The following is a 21,114-nucleotide window of genomic DNA, read 5'->3' on the forward strand; positions in this document are numbered from 1 at the left end:
CACGGGATCTATCCTGGAGAAAATTCTATGTGCACTTGAGAACATGTATTCTGCTGCTGTGGAATAGAATGTTCCATGTGTGTCTGTTAGGTCTATTTGGTCCATAGTGTTCAAATCTTCTATTTTCTTATAGATTTTCTGTCTGAATGATCTATCCATTCTTGATAGTGGGTATTTAAGTTCCTTGCTTTTATTGTATGGTGATTTATTTCTCTTCTCAGTTTTGTTAACATTTGCTTTAAGTATTTAGGCATGTCAATATTGGTTGTATAAATATTTATAATAGTTTAATCTTGATGAATTAACCCCTTTATCATTATACAGTGAACTTCTTTGTCTTTTGTAACATTTTTAAAAAAATATTTTTTAATTTGACAAATAAAAGTTGCATATGTTTTATATAGAGTTATGTTGAAATTCATATACCTTGTGAAATGGTTAGACTAAACTAATTTGCATATATTATCTTACATACTCTTTTTGTGTGTGGTAAAGATACTTAAACTCAATTCCCTCATTAGCTTTCAAGAATACAATACATTGTAATTAAATATAGTCACCGTGTTGCATAAGAGATCTCTTGAACTTATTCCTTCTAACTGAAGTTTTGTATCTTTTGGCCAAAATCTTCTGAACATTCCCCCCAAGCCCTTGGTAACCATCATTATACTCTCTGATTCAGGGTGATTAACATTTTGGATTTCACAAATAAGTGAGATCATGCAATATTTACTTTCTTGTGACAGTGTTAACTTAAAAATCTATTTTTGTCTAGTAGGAGTATAACCAGCCTTGTTCTCTTTTAATTAGCATTTTCAGGGGACTCTTTTCCCTTAGCTTGTAGCCTAAATGTGTCCTTAAAGCTATAGTAAGTCTTTTGTAGGCAGCATATAGTTGGATCCTTTAAAAATATCTTTTCAGCCATTTTATGTATTTTGATTGGCAAATTTAATCCATTTACAGTTAAAGTAATTATTGATAGGTAAGGGGTAACTATTACCCTTTTAAAAAAATTTTGTTTGTTTTAATTAGTTATACATGACAGTAGAATGCATTTTGACACATCATACACAAATGGATTATATCTTCTCATTCTTCTTGTTGTACATGATGTAGAGTCACACTGGTTGTGTAATCATACATGTACTGCTGAGCCACAACCTCAAGCTCCCTAAGAATAATTCTTTGTCAGTGAGTTTATAGCTCAACATTTCATTAGGGTCTGTTATTGGAGCTTTTTTGGTTTACTTTGGTAGTTTTATGTTTCCCTGATTATTTGTCATTTTTGTATTCCTACCTTGTTGTCTGAATATTTGAGGAGTCAGACCCCTTTTCCAGCCTGTTTCAGCTGGGGTTCTGAATGAAACAATTTGTAGGGTTGTAGGCAGGCAATGTTTGCTGCTTGGGTCTCTGGATAGGTGAAGCTGATGTCCACACTCTGAGGTTGTAGGTACTATATGGCTTCCATGGCCAGGTGAGTTGGCCATCTGTGTTCCACAGTCAGGTAGCCCTGCCATCTGGAGGCATTGTTGAGGTAGCTCGCTTAGTGAGGCCATAGGTATATGTAGTAAAACTAGCTGGACTCTATGTTCAGGTGGGGCTTCAGGTTGGACCCTGTTTGAGCAGAGCCTCAACCTGAACTTTGAGATTGGGTGGGGTTGTAGACTGTACAGTAGACTGTACAGACTGTATAGTTGCTCAGAATCACTGGTTGTAACCCTTAGATAGGATTGCTGCCTTGGATTCTTGCTCAGTCAGGGGTCTAGACTGGGATCCACAACTAGAGAGCATCTCTGGCTGGGCTTTTTGTCTGGGCATGGCCTCTAGTTGTGCTTTGTGGCCAAGTCGGGATTGCTGGCTGGGAACCCAGCTGGGTTGATTGCTGACTGTACTTTCTGGCCATATGGGGCCATTGGCTTTGTAAGAACAAAATGCAGGTAGATGAAATTGCTACCTGGGCTTTCTGGTTAGTCAAGACTGCCATGACCAAGATCCATGTGCTGGTCACTGTGAGCCTCAATCCACTTCTCTGTTCTTAGATGACCCCATGTAGTAATTTTCCCAGTCTTTCATATAAGGCAAAACAGAAGTAAGCCTCCCAGAATGTGCCTCAGAACACCAGAGAAGCTGGATATCCACCTTGGGCTCTCTTTGTCACAGTGGAGAAACTGTAGTCCAAAGGGAATTCCATCAGCTTGTTGCTATGCTGGCTTGGGGAGAGGTGACATGGTCAAAGTGGAAATCACTTCTCTTACCTTTCTAAAGTGGCTTTTTCTCAGTTTTGTGCTCTGGGAGGGTGGATGCTTCAGTTTCTTCTCCAGGTTCTGGAATTCACACAAGAACATTCTTTTCTGTGGATAGTTGCTAATCAGTATTTCTGTAAGGAGGACTCTCGTTGTGACTTCCTGTTTTGACATCATGTTCCTACTGTTTCTTAATGAGGGCTACATGAGGCACATAAAATGCAAGTGAAAATAATAACAAATGCTGATTATTTTGCCTTTGGAAAATATTATTGTGATGGGAAAGATAATTTCTTATTTATCATATGGTAATGTTGGTAACTTTAGCTCCAGAAAAATAAGAAAGTAGGACAAATATTCAGAAATTACAAGTGGAATAAAATACACAAAATGCAAAGAAATGAATGAAAACAAATTGTTTATGTTTGTGGCTATAAGGTCATATCCTTTTTGTTATACTGAAAAAATATTCTTAACTGTCTTATTTATACTATGTAATACCATTTTGTTCTTACAAAGCACAATGCAAAGTCTCATCAAAGCCTTATAGCTTTGTCATATCATAGAATAATTTGTTCTTGTCTGCTTAGTCACAAAAGCTGGATTACTCATAAGGGTTTTTATTTTAGAGAAATATTATTCTTCAATTTCCTGCATCTGAACTTTATCATAAAATGAACCATCCAATGTATCTCTTTTATCCTTTTACACCTTCTGAAGCTTATTCACGAAGCTTATCTCACTGGAGTTAGACACATTTTGTACCAAGTACAACTAACGCACATGGAATGAGTTGTGGGACAAAGCCTCAGTGGGTGAGTTCCCTTGTTCTTGCAAAGTTTAAGAAAGTCAACCCACAAAATAAACATGAATCAAAGAAGTCAACCTCTATTTACAGGACAGGTCGAAGAAGAATGCATCTAAGTTTTCCAAGTCAGATTTTCCACCATTCCTAGGTTTGCCAACTGAAAAGCCAAACAGAGCTAATCTACTGAAAGACCACATCCCATTTCTTTAGTAAGGAGATGTTGGTAGTGGGGACAGGGCCAGTAGGAAATCACATAAAACTGCCATTTCAAACTGGGTCTTCTGAGGAAGTCAAAATAGGAAAATCCATTTCAATGGATTCCAGACTTCCAAAAGTATTCTAATTTCCCCAGACATGGCTTTTTTATTTAAATAAAAAGCTCTGGTTCCCGTTTTCTTTTTCTGCCTAACTCCAGAAAACTTCTAAAGGAGCAAAGCAAGAGAGGGCTCCAATTATCTCCAGCACACTCAGGGAGCCTTGAGAAGGGCAAAATACAATTTGTTCTACAAGAAAGCACCTCTAACACACGGTCTCCAGGAGAACTTTGATCATGTGCCTTCGATTCTTTTTGACTACCAGAAATATTCTCTCTTCCTTTTTTCCTGCAGAGTCAACACATAATATTAAACAGCCTGTCTGCAGTATCTAATTAACAAACTGACTGCAGAAGATCACTTTCAACATAAAATATTAAATCATCCTAAAAACTAATATTCTCCACACCTCATAAATTAAAATAAGCAAGAGACTGAAATGAAATAAAACCCTGATGTATATCATTCTGGGCCTTTGCTCCCAGAGAGGCTCTTCTCCTTGAAGCATTTAACCATTTCAAAGAAAAAAAAATTATATGTGTGTGTGCGCATACACACACACACACACACACACGTGCAATTAAGCAATTTCAAAATGCTTCTATCCCCAGTTTATACTTCATCATAGCAACTCTAACTTGAGACCATGGTCTGTACTGCTCTTGATCTTATGCTTCACAAATCATTTTAAGTTCAGATATGGAGCTCATCAGTTATGGGTCTTTTCATTAGAATTTCAATGTAGTCTTGGAGTTCAGTTCTGTTCCCATTGGCTCAATGGTCATCATTTATCTGCTTTGTATATTTAGGGTATTATTTAACAGAAGCAGCAATCTGTTTGAAGAATGCAAGGGCTGTTTGATATTAACACAGGGAATGATTAATCAAAGAACGCTTGCTCCTAAAGCATCAAGAGAGAGCTGAGGTCATTAGCAGGGCAAAACTGAGAAGCAAGCTTTGACTAAGAAAATGATATGGGCCAACACTTTGAGGATATAAAAAATAAATAAATAAGAAGCTTAAGGTCGTTCATTTTCAGAGCTTTTACTTTAAAGGACTGCTAAATTAAGAGATCTGAAGAGATATTACATTATTTCTGAAGCTAAAAATAATTTTCTTTACAGTAAAATATGAAACCATTTGCATTCAGGTAATAGCTGAACTCACCAGTGTCTCTAACAATAATTATTTTTTAATACTGGAATGTTTGATTATTTCATGTTTTAAATGAGAAATATCAACAGATGCAGAACTAGGCATTGGATGTGAGACAGAGCTTGGCTAATTAAAACTGTTACCCTAGTGAGACTTCTCTGGCGCTCCAAGGTAAGGTCTCCTCTGCCAAAGAGACAGAGGTTTAATGTAATTAGTCAGACATCATTCCAAATTAGTTCAATTTTCTACATTGTTTTGGCAGTCATATACACGAAGCATTTATATTTATCATATACTAGGGAAAGTGGGACAGAATGCCCCAAGAACAATAAGAAAAGCAATTATCTTAAATTTGGGTATGCCTCAAAGTGTACCCTGAATAAAAAGTACATAACATTTAACTGCTAATTTGAATTACCACAAATTTAGTGGCTTAAAACAACACAATTTTTTTGTGTGTGTATGTGGTGCTAGTTATTGAACCCATGGCCTTGTGCATGCAAGACAAGCACTCTACCAACTGCCTAACACAACACAAATTTATTACCTCACAGTTCTATGAACCCAGAGTCCTGCATGGATCTCAGTGGGTTAACATCAGTGTGTTGTCAGAGGGCATTCCTCTTCAGAGACTTTAGGAAACAGCTCTTCTCTTGCTTTTCCCTGATTCTAAAATATGCTCACCCTTTTGTCTCATGACCCTCCTCCTTCATCTTCAACACTAGCAAGATCAGGCCAATACCTTCTCAAAGAGCCATCTCTCAGATTATCTCTTCCACTTTTAGAAACCTGGTGATTACTTTGGGCCTGCTTAATAGTCCAGGAAAATATCCCTATTCCAGGTCAGCATATTAGCTGACATCCTGATTTTGAGGTCACTTTTGCCATGTAACCTATTTGCAAGTTGCAAAGATTAGGATATAGACTTTTTTTCTTTTCCCTGGGAAGGGGTATTATTCTGCATGCTACACAAGGATTTAGGTATATTTTATTTGATCTGTCATCCCAGGAAGCACTATAAAGGTGTGAAGAAATGAAGATGGAAAGGGAGCAAAGAAAATAAAGGATGTGTTCACAAACAAGTTACTGTTGTGGGTAAATGGGCTCAATCTCCTGGGGACCACTGAGAGATTATGTGGAACCCATGTTAGAATTATACCACTGTGTGGTGAGAAAGTTGTTGTTTTTTTTTTTTAAATCTACTTAACTTCCATTGTTTATTGCTTGAGGGATGCTCCAGGGGTAATAACTTTCTCTTTGCATGAACCCCTCTCCATGGAGTTAGAAAAGATAGCTATAAGTAGATCTATTTTAATTTGTTCTCATAGCACTCCATCTAGATACCAAAACTCTATCCCATATATTAGAACTCATTAGACACTCATGCATTCCTTGTGTCATATGGCTATCCTTAGACCAATCATTGTGGTCACAGGGATAAGACGTCATGACTAGCAGGGCTGAAACATGTCCCATCAAGCAGTCCCACTGGACTTATATGGGATGGGAAAAAAACAGTTCTTCAATGGAGCCAGAGGCACTATACAGTAAAAAAGATCAATGGTTTCTGTAAGAATGAAAATCACCTATAGAGGACTCAGAGAGGCCAAGATCAAAGAATAAACTTCAGGGTCCATAGCTGCAGTACAAGGTCCCAGCTCTTCCCTATGAGTCTGCAGAGACAAGGAACATCACTGCCAGGAAAGAAGAAAGCAAAAACACCAGACACAGGCAGGATCACAACTCCAGGGCTGGAAGTCCCTGGAGTCAGAGAGCAGGTGGATCTTCCTGAGTTCAGCTTTGATTCTAGGAGCTTGTAGAGGGAGGTTTCCCGAGAAGGTGGTGGTAGAGAGGAAAAGACATGAAAAAGAGAAAGGAGAAACACAGACCAGTAAAAGATACATTAGAACACGAACAGCTAAAAGAAAATAGAAATTTAGGGCAAGTTGGGTGAGGACAGATTTTTTTTTAAAAAGTAGGAGTAGGGCATAAAATAAAATAATAGGGTATGATAGAGTAATTTCATCAGTTAGGGATAAATTGGGTATTGTGATAAGTGGGCACTCAGTTGCTAAGCCCTGGACTATTTGTCTATTATTTATCTATTTCTAATATCTATCCAATCTGGAACTTCTAGGATTAGAGCTTGTGTCTGAATGATAATACATCTAAAAGAAATTCAAATTTGACTAGTAAGAATTTTAAAAACTGTCTCCTAGCATTTGGAAAAGCCTTCTGAAGAAGTTGCAAAGGGTATACACACACAGAATAGAGTCCTAAAAATCTTTATTCGTGCCTCTCCCTGAGGTGCACACTTTGTCTCAGTCTCTCTACCAACACCCCCCATTTCAACCCCATCCCCAACTTCCAGTGCCTACTGGCCCATTATCTTAGTCTTTCTCTTTTTCTTCTACTTCCCACATTTTTTTTCTTTTCCTCCAAATGTAGTTTCTTGCCCTTAATCCATTGAGTTGGGCGAGGACCTGAGCAGTTCATAAAGCATCCTCTTAGGAAGGCAGAGAGGGGAGGCTCAGAATACTTACATTTTAATACTTTTGGTTCTGCCTCTCATGCATCATGTTGTTTAATTCCACCAATAGATTTAGGAGGTAGGTATGATTACCATCACTTGATAGATGGGCCGACTGAGGTTTAACCCAAAATCTGATTCCAAAGCTATGCTCTTATAGACTCCACTACGGTATTTATCAGTGGTTCTCAGACTCTGGAATGAATTAAAAGTCACTTGGGGATATATTGTTAAATGTGAGGATTCCAAGGTCTGAATCCCAGGGGCGCCAATTTAATTGTTTTTCAATTCGGCTCAGGAACCTACATGTATTCAGGTGACTTTCACGCAGGTGATTCTAATGCAGGTCAGACCTAAAACACACTTTGAGAAGCCCTGCTAATAAATCCTTCACTGGGGAGGGTCATTTGGAACTGATGTAAGATTGAACCATCAAGTACATATACAGGTTTGCATTTTTTAAATACAGCTTGTGCTACTTCCCGCTGATGTATGGCTTTTATATGTTTGATTTCTATATAAACGTTGATGGGGTCTTTAGTTTTTGCATACAGTGCACTAATAAACATAATATTCTTATTATTTAAAGCTTTCACAATTTGAGAAAAGAATCCATGTTCTTTTGCTATGATTCAGAAATAGTACAAAGACACAGACTCCCATGGTGTTTCAGGTTTAGAAAGTATTAGATAAAGCATTTGTGGTCGCTGAAATGGTTTTCATTAAGAAGAAGGTTTCTTCTCTAGTGGAAATTTTTGGGAGAAGGAGGGAAAAAAAGAAAAAGAACATTCAGATAAATTACAACCTTTAGAGGTTAATAGCTCTGAAGGATTTTGTTTCTCAGTTGATATTCATGTGTGGAAATTTTTCATTTGCAAGTCGTGCGGCAGGCATCACCCTCCCCCAGAGGCTGAGAGCAGTGGTTTCAGTGGGTTCTTAAATTGACTCAAAGTTCCTGGGGACAGCAAGACTCCTGGCACTATGACAGGTGAGGATTGCTAGAGTGATGAGGGTCTTTGAAGGGTAACCCCTTACTCCCTGAATTTGTCTTCACTCACCCTCTCCTGGGCTTTGGATAAGATACATGCTGGACTGCTCACAGGGCCACCTTTCCTCATGCCTGTGAGCAGGCCAGGCCTGGTGGGGCGCTCTGGTCTCTTTCAGTTTTTCTCCAATATTTATTTTAATGACCGCCTGCAACACACACACCTTAAATGACTACAGTGATGGAGTGTCATGTTGTGCTTGGAGAATTTGGTGTCAGACGGAGGGGATTGAATCTCCACCACTTGCCAATTGGGGGTATTTGGGCAAACTTCAATTCCTCCTCTATAAAATGGATATGATAACTCAGGACTTTTATGAAAAACTGAATGCAGTTATGTGCCAAATAATCACATTTTGGTCAATGATGCACTGCAAACATAAAGACAGTCCACATGATGATCATGGAACTGAAGAATTCCCTCACCTCAGGATGTCAGGGCATTGCATGGTCACAGCACAACACGTTGCTCATGTTTGTGGTGGTGCTGGCGAACAAATCCACTACAATGCCAGTCATATGAATGTATAGCACATGCAATTATATATAGTACATAATACTTGATAAAGTTCACAAACGCTGTCTTCACTTTATATATTTACTGTATAATGGTTTTTATTGTTAGTTTAGAGGATATTCCCATTTATAGAATAATTTTTATGTATACAGTATGCTATGTTATGATGGCAGCATCCTCTTATATGCAATGCTTTCTGTGTCTCTTGATTGCATCCAGGGGCCAGGTTGAATGTTTGACTCTTGCCATCTAGGTTTGTGTAAAAATATACTCTATGGTGTTCCCACAATGACAAAAATTGCCTAATTATGTATTTCTCAGAACATATCCCTGTTGTTAACATGACATATACAAAACATGACTATATGTAAAGTCCTCGGCAAGGTGTCCAAAATTTAGAAAATGGCTCCATGAATATTTGTTATAATAAGGTTATAATATTAAGTATAATATATTAAATCATATTATAATAATTAGGTATAATATATTAAAATTTCCTGTATCCATTAAGTGCTATACAATGCTCAATTTTTATTCAACACATGTGTGAAGCCCCTTGCCTGGCCAATTCCTGAGGCCCAACAATGAGTTTGTCAGATGAGGCCCTGCTCTGGGGAACATATATTCTAGAGAGGAAAATAGATATCTATCAAATACAAAGCACATTTTGATAATATTTTCCCCAATTGATAAGGAAACATAAACTAGAGAACTTAGCAAAAGTCCAAGACCTGTATACAACAACTCAGGGAATGGACTACAATTCTATTCCATCAGTCAACAGGAGGTTTTGGTGACAGAGGCTTTATATTCTTAGCTTTTTAACCACCTTCTTCATCTCTGCACCACCAAAGGGGCTGATTGTATTCCTCATACCTTATGTGTAAATAATTTCTGACTGACAGAAAGCAAGGGTGATTATGATTCTTTTAATATTTGGGAAACACTGAAGTGAAAAACTTTGATTCATGGGATGTTCTGTTTCTTTTTCAAACCCAAAATAAAAAGAGCAAAGATTGGAGATTGGGGAGGACCAAAAGTCTTGACATACCTGACAGATTTTAGTTGCATCTTGGGAAACAATAAATAAAGAGTTGTAAGTGAACTCTTGTCCTTCAGAGGAGGTTTTTACTGAGAGGGTACTGTGGTATACAAACACCTGAGGGGCATTCAGCAGAATAAATAGAAGTTTCAATATAGATCATGTTTCATAGCTAAAACTGGTGGGGAAAAAACACATATAAATTGACATCACAATGTAAAAAGAAAATATTCCTTTATTATTCAGTTTCGTTAATTTAACACTTAGAGTTGTTTTTTATTTTTTATTTTTAAAGATTTATAACCTTGTGCATCCAACCTTTCTACGGAAGTTGGGGATTTCCTCCTGCTGCTTACTCCTCATCACTCCTGGTAACAGAGAGACCCAAGCAGCAAGAAGGAGGGAAGAAGAGAACACAGGAAGGAAGAGTAGAGTCGGCAGAATGAACCAACTAGACCAAAGGGTGGGGCTGAAGATACTTCTGTTCACACAGTTTTCCGAAACCATTTGTTTTGTTTCATTTTGCTAAACAAAGAATTCAGCAGAGGATCAGAATATGAGTCAAATCTATAATTATTTTTAAAAACACTGGTAACAAATTAATTTTTTTGGTGTGAATGTACATTATCATTTTTCTTGGTATACACCTAAGAATTGTTGAATAATATGGTAACTCCCCACTTAATCTTTTAATGAAGTACCAAAATGTTTTCTAAGTGGTGATACCATTGTGTATTCCAAACAGCAATGTTTTAACATTCCAGTTTCTTCCAAATCCATTCCAATTTTTCTTCCATCCTCATGAACACTTCTTATTCTCTATCTTTTTGGTTATGGCCATTCTAGTTGTATATATTTGTGATTTTGACTTGAATTTTTGAATGATTAATGATGTTTTTCTAATTTTTTAATTTGTTCTTTTTAGATATGCATAACAATAGAATATATTTTGATATACAAATCAGTAGTTCTTCTTGGGAAAAAATTGGTAAAGGTCAGCTGGATCCACTGGGAGATGCATTAATTCTTTCAAGCTTCCAGGATAGAGCTAATGAACTTAATTAGTACCCAAAGGGTCACCCAGAACTTAACATGCTCCCAATCAGGTCTGTATTCCAGGTGTATGACAAACAATACTTAATTAGTTAAATGATTTAAATTTTATATAGAGTTTTCTACTTAAATAACAGATTAAAACTTGTCATTGCCCTGGGTGCTGCTGCTAATCCTCCTGAGTCTCTTTAGTACCTGTCAAGTATCCACAATGAGTCACAATCAAAAGGACAGGCTTTGGAGAGGCTGTTACCCCCGCATCCATCTTGCGTATTTTGGTTTCCAGCAATTTTCCTTTCTATAAAGAAATCTCATTTGACATCTAAATAGGCAATCATACATTTTAAGTTTTATCTGAACTTTTTTCTCAAATGGGACCCCAAAGTCTTTATTGTGGATGGATAACAGTTCTCCTTTGCTTTTATTTTTTTTTTCCTTAGAAAGCATGGATCAGCCCCAGGTTGTTCTGTGGATATCTGCAATTGTGTATGCACCTACCTACATTTTTTTTTTTAGAAGAGGATTAATAGATTTTATCAGATCCTCAAAGATGTCTGTGAGCAATAAAAGGCTAATAGGTTGTCCTATTATTAGGTTGTCCTATAAATAATAAGGTTAACAGGTTGTCCTATTAAACTATTTATGTTTTCACCTGAAAGGGACATAGGTCTCAGAGTCTTTAATTCTTATTTATTACTTGTAAGCTAACTTGGCAGAATCTTTAATTCTTAGTGGTTAGTACAATTACACTCTTCCATTTTCCTCTCTCTCTCATACACACACATACATACCATCTGTAGAAAGCTTCAAAACAGAATACACAAATCTCGGGTTCTTTCCTCATTTCTGATTAAGATGCCTATGCCATATATTTTTTAAAACCAAGCTTAAAACTGCAGGGTTGGGTTTAATCTAGACATATACTTGGTGTGAAACTCATGATGAAGTCATATGGTTTCCTCAATGCCCCCTGCCTTTCTTTATAAGGAATAATAAGGTAGTGAGGTCTTCCTATTTTTCCTCAAAGTCTTGAGGGCATTACTCTTTCCTGTCTTCCCCAGAAAGCACGAAATCCCACTCATTGATGAGATGAGGGGCGGGGCCAAGCCCCCCTGAGAATTTCCCTAATCCTCCTCCAGGTGTCAGTACAGTCCCACACATCTTCCTCCCTCCCAGCCCCCTCCTTGTCCATTCATAAAGTGGAGGGTGATTTGTGATCAGCCTCACTGTGATCGTGGAGGGAAACAGCCATCTTTGCTTGTCTCTGTACTAGATTTGTTTTTCTAATTTCTTTTTACTTGAAGGTTTAGCAGCTGCTTTATTGCCAGAGCGAGGCTTCCTTGCAGTCTCTCTTCTTTTTCCTCTCCCCCTCTGCTCCCCTCCTTTTTGTTCCTAGAGACAATCAGTGTCTCTGGTCCCAGCTGCCACTGCTGATTTTTCATTACAGTTTAATTTAAAACTGGGATTGGAATGGAAATGTCTTTTTGCCATTTGGGGTTTGCGAGGCCTGTGGTTTCATTGCCAAAGGCACAAATGTTAGTTACTACTGTTTTTCCAGAGTTTGTGGGGAGGGGCTGGGAGTGGGGTATGAGAGGATGGGGTGGCGGGGAGAGAGAGGGAGCAGTAAAAGTAGGAGGGAAACCGGAGGGGGAATCCCCTCTCTGAAGGCAACATTATTCTGAGGATTGTTCTGTCTGATGTTTTCAGGAGAAAGAGGAACTAGCATAGCGTCTTCCCAAATGTCCATTTATGCAGGTTAAACATTGGTCAGAGGAGGGATGATCACAGTTTGGGATCACAGAAAAGATGATTTTCTTTATAAGTGACAGTAGCATCTCTGGCTCTTTTTTTGGTGGCAGCTTTAAATGGGAATGTCTGAGGAGGGACTGAACTGTGCACAACCTCAGAGGCAGCGAACTATTTACGTTTTCACCTGAAAGGAGACACCAGGCATCTTCCTCCACTGTTCCCTTTCTTTTCTTTATTTTTGGACTCCAGCCCCAGGTTTTACTTAGGAGCATCCTAAGTCATGATACCTGGTCATGGAACCCAGCCACACAATGAATATTTCCTATGATTCTTTGTAAGGTTCTTAGTGACCTATCATTTTGATCCGATTAAAACCAAACACTCTACTGAAATCAACTATGTTTTCACCTCCCTGAGTGTAAAATTAAGAGAAAAGGGCATTCTTGAAAGAGATCCTGGAGGAGGAGGTGGAGAGGAGCAGGAGAGTCTGCATGCCTTAATTTAAATATTTAGCATTGACATTGGAAGTAGTTGCTTCCCAGTTGTGGGGAATCTACAGAAGCCAGGATGTCTGATCTGTCATGCTAAAAACAATTACTGTCTCCCCTCCCAGCAAGAATCCCGCTCTTCCTGGATACACCAGTTTCGGATGTCAGGCGCAATGCTCCATTATCTCCACAGATCATGCTGACTCTTCACACGTTGAACATTTCAACCTCCCCCTCAAGTGGCCTCAGGCGGCTCTGGGATTGGTGAACCTGTCTGGGTAGACACATCTTACTGTCACAGAGCAGCTCAAAGACTCAGGGCACTTTGCAGGATGCTTCAGGCCTCTGCCACCAGCCTGCATGTTTTGTGTGCTGTTGGTTAATCGGGACTTTTTATCCAAAAGTATATACATTTCAGCCTGGGTCTCTCGCCTTCTCAATCACCCTACCCGCTCCCTCACCACTAGTCTGGTGTTTTCCATTTCCCTATTGCAATGGGGTAGGGAGTGGCCAGGGAGTCCAGCAGTCATTCCACAGAAATTTCCAAGACGGTTGTGGTCGTCTTTGCAATTCACAAATACATTCTGGTGGTTGGAATTTCCTCACAGAAGCCATCCCACTAATGAAAGTGCAGATATTTCTCATTTCTGCAGTTCAGAGTTCATGACACACGAAAGGAGAAAGAAAACAATAACAATGGAAACCATTCTAACCCCACCAGCTGCCCTGCCTGCACTCCAACAACAACCAACAAGAAAAACAACAACAAATCTTTTCTCCCACCCTGTGCCTAATGTGCTTAACTCTGACATATCCACAACCACTGTCCCCAAGACCATATGTATTGCTAACCTGTCCAATGTGATACTGAAATACGTGCAGAGGAAGTAGCTTCCCCTGCCCCTCATTGAAGTTTGATGCTGATTGAGGAGCTGATTGGCATTTGAAGAAAATAGTTGTTTTTGCACACATGCAATTTTCTTGAGTGAAAAAAGATTCTATAGCTCTCTCCTTGGTTGGTCAGGCCCCCTCTATAAATTCAATAGCCAGCAGTAGGCGATAAGGGCTGGTCTGCTTGAAATAGGTTCCATCTTTACATGCTTTCTCTGGGATACCACATGTTTTGGTCAGCTCCTTACAAAGCAAATATTAAAGCCAACATTTTTTTTCTATGTCTACTGAGGCAAATGTGGGAGAAACTAGGGACTGAATATTAGTCGTCCTGTTTGACAGGAAAATGGGTGTTTGATCTTGTTTCGTGCTAGGAGAATCTCTTCAGAAATCTTGGGAAATCTCATAAACCTACATTAGTGGCCACATATGGGATCCATTAGCTCCTCATTTCTGCTCCTTCTTAGCAAATTTTTGTCTGGTGACAACACATGAACTTTGGGGTGTTTTTGTTTTGCTTTACACCGCACAGAACCCTGCTGACTGGTTTCAGTTTTGAGAAAATATTTAGCAAAAAAACAGGCTGTGGTTGGGTGAAACAAGTAACTGCAGCTAAAATGTGGTGGAACAGTTGGTCCTTGAGGGAGCAGGGGACAATTTCCTTCTTTAGATTTCAGGGGGATTTCAGAGTTACTAGCATTCTGGGAAGACATTACCTCCCTGGCTGAAACAGTGAGAAATCTGGGCTTTCTTTCTATCTCTGTCTAGGTCTCCTGGTGTAAGTTTGGGAGAGAGGACTGATTTTTGTTCCTAAATTTCTCTTTTCCAAAGATAGGGCCAAAGAGCGATGTACTCTTTTGGGAGACCCGCCAATATTCTCAGATTAAAAGGTGTTATATAATTAATTACATTATACTAGTGTTTGGAACTAAATTGACTCATGTATAACAAAACAAAAACAGATTTGGAGGACGTTAACTCAAAGAAGGAAGACAGGCTGAGAGATTTAGAAGAAAATTAGCTTTCCTTTTTGTGTTTTAAGCAATTAATAAACTAAATACAACAGTCAGCACTTTCACCCAGAGCCAGCATCAGGGGACTTCAAACATTGCCTTTGAAGTGGGTCCCCAGTAGGGAGGACCCCACTGTTCAGGCTACTTTATAGTGGTAATATACTGTCTGGAAAAAACAGATGCCACGAAATTGCGCAGATTGTGACTCTGAGCATCTGAAACCCTAAAACTTCAGGGGGCCAAGGAAGGTCTCAGCCTTTTGAATTTTTTTTTTCAAAAAAAAAAAAAAAAAAAAGAGAGAGCCTAAAGTATTAAATTGAAACAGACACTTCATTTCTTTCCTTCATTTCTCCCTTCACCTCAGGAGACCTACGTTAAATTCCACTTAGATCACAGCTAGACGTGGGTTTGATGGTCTCAAGCCACCTTTTAACTGTACGTTCATCCCATAAATAGAAGATGAATAAAGATGTCAAACTTCATCCATATGATATTCTGACACACATGGCTTTCTCTGTGAAAGAGGAGCTCAGATGAAGGTGGGTGACAATGGATTCTACAGAGCGGAGAACCACAACATACCACAGTGAATTTATGCACATAAACAAGAGCAGTGTGGATGGAGGGTGGTGAGCCAGTAGCCAGCAGAGATTCAGCTGTCAATTTTGTTTGCAGAAGGACAGCAATTGGGCTGGTACAGGCTGAATTCGGGGTCATTTTTTCTAAAGCCATCATTGTCACACTTAAAATGGCTGTTTTCCAGGGTAAGCAGGGTAAGACCTACGCCTAGAGGAAGGTGTCCTGAGACCAGATTCGGCGGCACTTGTGTTCTGAATAAAAATACACGGATGCAGATTTGGGGATTATACTATTAAGATTTATTCATTTATCTTTGTCCTAACTAGGCATAGAACCAAATCCAACAATGGGAAAGCAGGGAATACACTGCCAAATATTGATATTTCCTTCCCTGGAATACTTGTGGCTATTTTTAGTTTGTCAATGTAAAATGCTAGTGAGACGAAAAGTGAAGTGGTCCATTTCTAGAAGAAAAAAAACAGTCAAATCTTCATTAATAATTCCTCTGGAACGCTCCACGGGCCTTTATCTGACAGCCTGACAAGCTGAACTAAACAACAGAGGCTGTAGGAATGTACAAGACATAATCTCAACACCAAACCTTCTGAAGACCTGGCTGTCATTTCACATTAAAGGCAAGGGGTAAAAACCTCCGTTGAAAGAAAGACAAAGCTTGCAGCAAGATGATAGCGATAAAATTCAGTGCCGAAGGAAAGGACGACATCAGAGTTAGCAAGTGGGGTATGAAAGAGTACTGAACAGCCAAGCTTTCTTTCCATACCGAGGCTGGGATTTTGGAAAGGAAAAGATATGATGCAGGTATGATGAGATTCAACTCAAGGATTCTCAGGTCTGCTGACAGATTTTCATTATCAATAAAGACCATGGAGCCAACATTGGGCTAGCCATGGTCTAAACACTAACTCCAAGATCTGTTTCTGTAACAATTTACATTTCCCAGTGTCTTTTCATATTATAGTGTCTCAACAGATTTCCATGACAATGCCATGAGGCAGTCAGGATAATCATTTTCATATCACCATGCTGTACTACAAATGAGAACTCATGATTTGGAGACACTATGTGTCTTGGCCAAAATTAGCATGCTGGTAAATATCCAGGTTGAGACCCAATTCAGTTTTTCTGCATTTATACCTGTTCTCTTAATATATTTTTATATAAAAACAAGTGCAAACAGCAAAACTTGGACAATGCAATGTCCATCGAAGGCCAAGGCCATACAAATCCAAGGCCAACTGAGGACAAGATTTGTGGGAAAGAGTTGGAGTGAGCAAGAACAAAAGAAAGCTCAAGAGTAAAGGGCTATGGGAACACATTTGTGTTGCTGCTCCTCAAAGACGTATGTCTTTTGGACACAACTTCAGCAGAATTCAGATGGGGAGAGGCCTGTTATTGTGGTGTGGTTACTTTCCCCAAGATGGCATAGTAATTAAAATATATACTAACAGTAACTCACCCTTACAAAATCCTTACTCTATGTCAGTACTTGATATATTCTAAGCCCTTTATATTGATTGCTTCATTTGTAAAGTAGGTTTTAATATTATTTAATATTATATATTATAAGGAATCCATGACTTTATCAGCCAGATATCTTGACTGAGAACAATACTTCAATGAGGGTAGGAAGCATTACTGAAGCCTATTCAGGCCAGCCTTTGAAATAGCCCACATACATCTCAACCTAGAGAGAAAGAGAGAGAGGAGGGAATGCGTGTGTGTGAGTGTGTGTGTGTGTGTGTGTGAATGGTGTGAGCCCTGGAATTATCTCTCTCTCTCTTCTTCTCTCTCTCACTTTATCAATATTTCCTGAGCACACCCTGTCATGTGTCCCCTTTGTTAATAACCCTCCAGTGCTCTCAGAGCAAAGGTTGGCCTGCAGCTTTCTCCCCTTCCTGCCGCCTGTCAGGAGAGGAAATCACAGCTTTCAGAGAGACCTGACACAGGGGGAACTGGATAGCACCAAAAGGTCAAGGGTAAGAATGCAGGGAACAGTGAAAAATCCCAGATAGTGTCCAGCCGGTGCTAGGCAGGAAAGGCTCCTTCACATGTGCTTCTCCTGTTTGCTATCTTTCAATCCCGTAGGAAAGAAAACCACAGCAGATTTTGCTGGGACTGTGCTGCGTACACAGCCATCCAAACTGCTGGAGAACAATGGAGGGTTTGAGGGGAGGCACCATCCTAGATTGTGGGTTTGCCAATGTCTTGTGCACACACAATCCAGGACATTGAACTAAAATTATGTGGCATTTGTTAAATAATACAAAATTGTGTGTAATCTATTCTCAGGTCCTATCAATCTAACAACCTGGATGGCAGATCACACCGTGCATGCAGTTACAATGGTGCGCAGTGAAAACATTTCATAAGCAGGGCACATTCCCCCTGTAAATTCATCAGACAGAGTCTGATCAGTGCATCTTATACGAGACTGGGTTGCTGATGCTGCTAAGGAGGGGGTGCAAGATGTACACCTCCCCTTCTTCTCCATCAATCTTGGCTGCTTCTGCCCTCCCACAAAGACTTGGCCTTCAACGAGGACACCCCTTGTCCATAAAGGTCGGTGTGTCCTGACGTCAACCTCCTCTCATCCCATTTTGCTCAGGGTTCATTCAGGTCTCCTGAGTTATGAAATGATGTCCAGATACAGGCAGCCAAATGACGGAGCAAGAGGTCCCAGGTTAAAGGTTTGAGCATCGATTGTTTTGCTAGTGATGTTTCTAATTCCCATTAACTTTCATTAAGAATTATGTGCATGGGGCATGAGGAGGAGGCCCACTTATTAACCGAGTCTGTCTCTCCTACTGGCAGTGAATACTGCCATTTATTAATGAAGCTGCATGTTCCCAAAGCATGTAATTGTAAAGATCATAGAATTTTAAACCTAAAACGAGCATTAGAGATCATTTAGTCAATGCTCCCACTTTGAAAAAGAGGAAACAGGTCTTTTAAGGCTAATCACTTAATCCAGGAATGTCATTTAGTTGGTGGCAGAGGCAGGGCTACACCCATAGTTACTTACTCCAACCCCACCTATGTTACACTCACAAATTATCAAGTGTTAAATAGCCTAACACCTCAGAAGCCAGAGTGTCATGTCAAATCTGTATTGCCTTGAGTGTGTATGGAATTTGAAGAATATTTAGTGGCCAGAGGCTATCTTTTTAAAATGCAAATTGCCATCTACTAAATAAAATGAGTATAAGTTTGAGGAAGTTAGTTCAGCTGGAGCTAATAGGCAATAGTGTTAATTAGTCCAAGGGCATAGGTCCAATTTCCACAAGGGCCAATTAACTTTGCACAATGGGAAAAAAGACTGTTTCCTAGACTTGGACCAGACCCCAACCCAGACAGTCCTGTCCTGGGGGAAGCCAGGTGAGAGAGTGAAGATGACACCTCAGAGAACCCCTCCCCTGCTGGGAAAACAACCCAAGGTATTTCTCTGTTCAGTCACCTAACTACATTTAGGGCAGATGTTCTGTGAAAAGGTTTTATTAAGGTTGAAGATGGGGCTTTATTGCAGCACATTTTCATGCCCATTCTCTTCACCTCATTGTGAAATATTAGCAACTGGAATTTTTATTTCAGTTTTGCAAATTAGGACTTAAGACCCATAAAAGTAAAATTATCCTTTTTATCCAATATCAGGCAATGATATTGATTTAAGAATATGGATTTAAGACCTAAACCCAGATCCCCTGGATTTTGTACTAACCTAGGTGACACAGCTTCATATAAGCACAGAGCTCGGGTTTTACTGATGCAAAGAGGAAAATAAAGACATTGTGGGTTGCATCTATGTGCCTGGTTGTTGCCCAGCAGAGGGCCAGTTGGGCCAAAGATAAAAAAGGAACATGTTCACAATTCAACGTAAGTGTTCTTTCGTAAAATATAAACCGATTAGAGGTCTCCCATAGTCTCAACTGAGAAGGCCCCAGTCCTGTTTTACAAGTCAAAATCTGAGACACATTCTCGAGGACAGAGGGAAAGAAAGAGTGGGCACAGCTGAGAAACAAAAGGAATACTTAGCAATGACTCTCACTGTTAAGTGTCATTATAATAGACTGATTAAAAAAAAGAAAGAAACTTGAAAACGTTCAAGTGAAGACATATCATGTAATACTCCCATCTCTGCATGACCCCTTTTTGGTTAACCATTGTCTTTTTCCAGGACACACTCATTGTGCCTTGGTGTCCTACTTATCCAGGGAGGCTCTGCCTTTATAGAAATAAGTAAGAAGTTGTCAACAGCAAACAAAAACCCATCAAAAAGAGACCCTGGGTGGCCACAGACATTAAGTGGAACTGAACAACTAAGCAGCAATCTTACATCTCCAAGAGAAATAAGGCTAAGGCACTTCCAACATCTCCCCAATAAAGCAGACTTCAAGCATCATAACAGAGAGAACACCTCATCTTAACTGTGCTTTTTTTTTCACAACTCATATTAACCATGGTTCAAAAAGATTTTTATATGTCACTACTCAATTAAGTCAGCATTTAGATTGAATTGTATTTAATCCAAGAATTCCTGGCCCTAATGCAGAGAGTTTGGGCAGTTTCTCTTGCCTAACATATTTTATTAAGTGCTTATGGTTTCTGTGAGACTCATATTCGTAACTGAGCAGAAAGCAGCCAAGACAAGCAGGAATAACTTCTCAATGGACCCGTTGAGACAAACCCACCCATTCCTCTTCCCAGTAACCCGTGTCCATTAGGGTGGCAGTTCTACAGTAGGCTGGCAGGTTTCTCCCTTTGGGCCCATACCAGAGAACTGGTCTCATCTGATTGTTTGGTGCTAGCATGGTAAGGTTGGGAATTACAGTTGAGAACCTGTTGACATCTGGCTGTTTGATACTAGCTGAAGTGGTAAAGGAAGAAGTTGCTGGAACAGTCTTAGATGTCATCTGAGTAGCCCTCAATCTGGCCTTCTGATCTCTCTTTTACATCTCTATTCATCGAAAATGTGTTCTTCTTCAATGAAGCCCATTCCAGTTTTGGCCAGTTCTAATTGCGATAACATTGTCACCATAAAGTGCAGAGACATCTGTTTCTCACTGCTCCTCATTGACTTTGAAACTTTGGTTCTGGTTCTTCCCTCTAGAACCTCTCTTTTACCTAGAGCCTATTAAGTATTAAAATCTAGTTATCTTTGACTTATGGATTTATTTATTAATTTATTCCATTTGCAATGTATGGCATGTGTCATATCCAGCGTTGACTAGGCCTGTCTCATCACCTAAGGAGTCTTCAGTTCATCTATGTTCATGTCTCCTCTTCAACACAAAATCCCTGTGATCTCTTCACTTGTCCTTACACACAGAAGCCTCTGCAATCTGATTCTCCTCCTCTAGACTTACAATGAAAACCTTTCACTAATGAGAGTTATTGAGAAACCAGTATGTATTAGATCCTGGGCTAGATCCTATTCTTGACTACCCTGCAAGATAGGAGTTATTAATCCTGTGTAGCCATGAGGAATTGTTGTTCACAGGAATAAAGCAACTGAGATTGATTCACACAGCTAATAGTGGTGATGGGGTTGGGGGAGGGGGTTCGGGCAACTGAACAAAGTCTAACTCCAAAAGCTCCTGTGCAGTGTATTCCTTTTAAAGAGACAGCATTTGGACTTGGAGGCAATGCTTACTACCTGCCTTGCCCACAGT

The sequence above is a fragment of the Urocitellus parryii genome, chromosome 1 (assembly GCF_045843805.1).
Source record: "Urocitellus parryii isolate mUroPar1 chromosome 1, mUroPar1.hap1, whole genome shotgun sequence".
Classification (NCBI taxonomy): domain Eukaryota; kingdom Metazoa; phylum Chordata; class Mammalia; order Rodentia; family Sciuridae; genus Urocitellus; species Urocitellus parryii.